The sequence below is a fragment of the Lactuca sativa genome, chromosome 2 (assembly GCF_002870075.4).
Source record: "Lactuca sativa cultivar Salinas chromosome 2, Lsat_Salinas_v11, whole genome shotgun sequence".
NCBI classification, from domain to species: domain Eukaryota; kingdom Viridiplantae; phylum Streptophyta; class Magnoliopsida; order Asterales; family Asteraceae; genus Lactuca; species Lactuca sativa.
This window is the reverse complement of record NC_056624.2, coordinates 62,149,381-62,154,827: the sequence shown is the minus strand read 5'-3', so window position 1 is coordinate 62,154,827 and position 5,447 is coordinate 62,149,381. Positions and strand designations below refer to the sequence as shown.

The window sequence follows — 5,447 nt, the reverse complement described above, 5'->3', positions numbered from 1 at the left end:
ATATTTAAATTTTACTATTCTTTTAGAATATTTCACGTATATTTTGAAAAAAAAATGTAATTTTTTTTACTATTTATTTTTTTGGATAATATAAATGACGAAATAATATTTAAAATTTCCAAAATTTTCATTTATTTTGCATTTAATTTTTTTTATCTCCAAAATGAATGACTATAATATAAGACTTATAATAGTACATGTAAAATACTAAGGTAGTTAAGCCAAGAGTAGGTGTCATACACGAAACTAAGGAGATAACATATAAAATGATTGTCGAATGGATATCCTTTTCACCCGCCGCTGCTTTGCATAGTGGAGGGTCATTAGCCGAAAGGGATTTGATAGGACACTAATCACATTAAAAGTGTAATATAAAGTACTAGAAAATTCTATAAAATCCTACTCTAGTTACATGAAGATAAAATGTGAAATTGTATGCTAATCCATGAAAACACACATTGTTTCGTTGTGAGTCGTTTGTAGAGCGTGTGTGGTTAATCGACACACAAATTTTGGACTACAAGGTTGAAATGATGGTACATCTTAAAATTTATGGTTGTTAATGTAATATGTGTGGTTAACCGGTACATCAATGTTAGATCATAAATGACATCTAGGGTGTCACGCGGGTTTTCATGGTTATTCACATATTGTTTGTGATTCTTAGCATCACATTCACAAAACAAAGAGCATAAACTAAGATTAAACATGTCATTGAATAGTTCAATGTATCTCAAAAGATCTAGGAATTTTATAGGGAGTGTAATTAGGAAAGTGCATTACCTACCAAAATAAATTTGCAATCTAATTACGACATCCTTCTTCTTATTACCAATTGTATTTGTGGATCCTACCCTTAAATATTAATTTGGGTTAATATATTAAGGACTAAATCAACTAATTAAAATCTTTATCTCTTATTATAGATGTATGGAAATTTTGATCTTCCTCCTCCTCCTCCACGCACTCAAAACACAAATTTCACTTTTCTGTCAACTGTATCAAAAGACAAGTTTACTGGTCCAAACTATACGGACTGGATGCCAAATTTGAAGATAAAATTTTGCTATAAGAACAAAGAAAATGTTCATGAAAACCCAGTTCCCAAAGACAAGTTTACCGCTACTCCTGATGAAGTTTTTGAACACAAACAACCTGTTGACGATGCCAAAAAGGTCACTTTCATTATGATTGCAACTATAGCACCAAATCTGCAAATGTTGTAACCATGGTTGTAGAACTCACTACCCGGTACCTGTGCGGCCGATTACCGAGTAATGAGTACTCAGAAGTAGTCGGGGAGTACTCCGATTCGGTAATTCATGTAGAAATATTTTTGAAGAAACTATATATATCAAAATTACAAGTTAAAACCATAAGTTGATTGAAATATATAACAAAATTAGATACATGTGAACACACAAAAACTAAAAAAACACATAATGATTCCACTTCGTGAATAATTATTGAAAATTATATATATATATATATATATATATATATATATATATATATATATATATATATATATATATATATATATACTAGCCGTTTACCCGCGCCAAGCGGCAGGTGAATAAATCCTCGTTTTTTCAATATAATTATGATTTATGTTGTTTTTTGCCACAACATACGGATAATGAATAAATTGACGCCTAGGTTCTAGGCGGCGGACTATGGTCAACCAACTAATTGATGCCTAGACGGTGATACTTAAATATATTTATTAAAAAATTATTCATATATTTAAATATTCTAAGAACATAAATATATGAAATTTTGAAAATTTTAGATTTTGGATGTAATATTTGAAATTTTTTTAAATTTAAAAATCAAAAATTTATACCATGAAACAATGTTTGGTTGTTTATCCCAAGAGTACTACCATGAAAAAAGGTTTGTACATAGTTTCTTTCAATTAGAAGATAAAAATACAAAACGAAAGTATGATGCTATAACAACCAATTTCATAAAAGTACCTTGCTTTTTCTTGTTTGTTATAACATATCACTTTCATGTTTTTCGATTAAGACATTATACTATTCACATCAAAAGTATGTTGTTACTTATTGCAATTAGCCAAAAAAAAAAAGTAAGATGTAATAATTAACTAAAAGTACATTGTTATACTTTGCACTTACATAAAACCAAGATGTTGTGAATCGTTATCAAGAAAATGAAAAAAAAAAACAAACAAAAAAACAAAAAATGTGAAGAATGGCAACATATTTTGCTCTCGCTACTAATTTGGCAGCAGTATACTTCAACCATTTTACTAATCAGAAAAACACCACATAATTTTTCCCCATAAACACAACGAAATATACAGTAAAGAATCACAAGCAAACAAACACATAGCCACTCAAGGTATAGTATTACAATAAAAAAACTACATTGCTATTTCTTGCAATTATCCAAAAAAAACAGAAAATGAAATTTAAGAGGTAGGGTATGAAAAAGGAGAGTAAACCATAGGAATACATAATTTCCTTAACATAACCTTCACTTGAAACCGATTTTCTCTTATCAGAACCTGGTTTTACCAAAAAAAAAACATCTTTACAAGAGGCACCTACCAAAATGCAAGAAACGGTTATTATCAACTTGTCTTAAACAAAATATTTTTAAAAAATGTTAAAACTTAGAACTGAAAGTTAGATGCTACAATTAGACAAACAAATGAAAGTACAATTATATTTCTTGCATTTATCCTAATCAGGTGCTAAATGAAAGATACAACAATGCACTTCGATTTCTTTGTCTAATCTAGCATCATACTTTTATTTAAAATTCTTAATTTTTTTCCTATTAAACCATTGTACTTATAAATTACAAATAAGAATAAAAAAAATAAAAGTTAGAAAAAATTAGTTGCTACAGTTAGAAAAAAATAAAGTACATTGCTATTTCTTGCGTTTACCTCTATCAGAAGGTAAATGCAAGATATAGCAATGTACTTCCATTTGTTTCTCATATAGCATCATTCTTTAGATTCAAATTATTAATTTTTAGAAAAAATACCATGTAATAAATGGACTATTGTTTATTGAAGCTACAAAGATAAAAAAAAAAAAAAAAAAAAATAGACCAAAAATCATGGAAAAATGGTTACTTACAATGTTTCTTTTCTTGGCCAACATCGTTGTTCCAATCTGAAGAAGCTAAGCATGTTTCATCATAATTGGCCTTGGATGATGTAAACTACCCCTTTTTACACTGCATTCTGGGAGTATAAGTGTGAATAAGATATATTCAACTCTAGTTTAACAATACTTTGTGTATTCAAATGCTAATATGACAGTTACACCCCTTTAGTTTTGATTATTCTGTACTATTTAACACACCCACAAGTTTTAATTTCCAAGGCAACTTCATAATATTTTGTGTGCTCACGTTTTAATTTTTTAGGAAAGATATTAAACAAATAATGAAAAGAAGAAACGAAAAAAAACCAACAAACTACAATATTAATAATAGGGTTAAAAAGGATATTTTAGTCGCCTATAGAAATCAGGGAAGATTGGAGTTGCATTGCATGAGTGATGCAAGGAAAGTTGAACTCTATTACTGGTACAATTTTGTGAATTCCAATGGAATTCAACTCCCCCTTCACGTGCACTCAAAAACTGGAAGTGGCTAATACAAAAATAAGAATTAAAAATCATTTTAGCATGATTTGTTCCAAATTCTAAGCAAATTACCATATTGTCAATTTGGATGTATCACTCTTTCATGTTGAAAGCGATATCATATACTCTTAATCTGCATACAAGGTGAAAAAAGGCCATTATAAACAACTTTCAATAATTTAATTATATAATCATGTGTTAGATCCCCATTAAATTAAAATTATTTACATAAGTGAGTTCTTTCAAAAATATAGGATGTCTTGTAAACATAATATCAAATAGTGATTGTAAGAAATTATTTAGAATATAAACTACGGGTAATAAAGTATTATAGAACAGCCTTAATCGGAAAGTTAATCAAGCCTGGAATTGAAATCATAATCAGGATGTGAAGTATAGCAACTTACAATGATTTCCATAATGTAAAATGTCTTTGGATCTATTTGTTCTTAAGGAGTTTCCTGGAACTTTAGATTTGAACTCAAAATCTAATATGCATTAAACTGATTTCTTGAGACTCACATTGTTTCAAAAGTCAAATCAAACAAAAAAATTGGTTCAAAATCACAAAAAAAAAAAAAAAATTAAATAACATAACCTTCCCTGGGGTTTCAAAAGTCAAAACCAAATTCTTTTCTAAAATCAAAACCTAGTGTATCAGAAATAGAAATCAAAAACAAAATTAAACAAAGAAAAAATCAAAACTTACCTTACCTGAAGTCGAAATTACAGTTAACAACAGAGAATCATTTTGATGATAGAATTGAGAATTAAAGAGAAAGAAGAGAGAAATGGTGGCAAGGGTGGGTGTAGATACCTCTAGTAGGATTTCATTAGCTTTTCTCCAATAAACCTCATCTGCTATGCCATCCATTTTTTCTAGAAAAAACAAATCAAAACCTATAGTAAAAAATCAGTTCATACTATTGAATCACAATAAGTAAGGAAGAAAAACAAAAATAAAAAACTTAGATTTGTTACTTACTTTCTTCAAATCTCTAGAGACGATGGTGAGGTGCTCCAAAAGTGGTGACAGAGGTGGAGAGTGGCGATGCTGGTAGTAAGCAAGTGTGGTTCTAGTGTTTTCTATATGATTTATAGATCGAGAGCAATGGAGACAGATGCGGTGAATGGAGAAGCGTTTGTGAGGAATGCAGCCGATAGGGTTTTGTGGTTGTGGTGACCAACAACTACCGATTATGAAATAAACAATCTCCATCCATGGTACTTAGAGCATGGATAGGTTAAAACACTGGTAACCACAAAAGGGAAGTAGCCGACGATAGTATGAAACAGCAACAACAGCGATGGTGTTGATCTGTCATGCAGTTGGCATTTTCTTGTGAAAGAAAGGAGAGTGTGCTTTTCAGATTTCAAATTAGGGTAAAATGAGAGAGAAAGAAGAAGACCCTCAAGAGTAGGTGTGCTTTCAAAGGGAATGGGTGGTACGGTGGTGTTAGGGCTTCTAGAGTGAACAGATGGGTGGTAGCAAAAGGCGTCAACGAATCTTTAAATGGTTATGGATGTGAAGTAGTGTGGTGATGTATGAAGAGAAATTGAAGAAAATTGAAGAAAATTGAAATAACAGAGAGGTTAAGGAGGTTATTGGTGAGTGAGTTTGTGATTGGGGCGCAATAGGAATGATTTAGTGAGGCTGAGAGAAACGAAGAAAGTGTTTTGGGTCTAGGGTTTTAGAGAGAGAACGAATATGTAGACACTAAATGGAATTGAGTCTGTGATTTGCGATGGAGAAGAACAGTTCAACTAACATTGAAAGATTTTTGCCAGGATTTCATGCTTCAAGAGTCTCCATGGAAG

General features: G+C 30.5%; 1 long non-coding RNA gene across 8 annotated transcripts; it reads right to left on the bottom strand.

The window, feature by feature from the left end:
- Nucleotides 1-2,243: 2,243 nt before the first annotated feature.
- Nucleotides 2,244-5,447, bottom strand: LOC111897484 (uncharacterized). Of its 8 annotated transcripts, none has more exons than XR_006187945.2 (5): nt 4,615-5,447; nt 4,447-4,529; nt 3,702-3,762; nt 3,117-3,223; nt 2,244-2,572 (listed from the first exon to the last, which is right to left on the bottom strand). It is a non-coding gene; the product is annotated as an uncharacterized LOC111897484 (long non-coding RNA). The 8 variants fall into 8 exon arrangements; XR_002852272.3 differs by having other exon boundaries at nt 3,117-3,636; nt 4,447-4,508; XR_002852270.3 differs by having other exon boundaries at nt 4,447-4,508.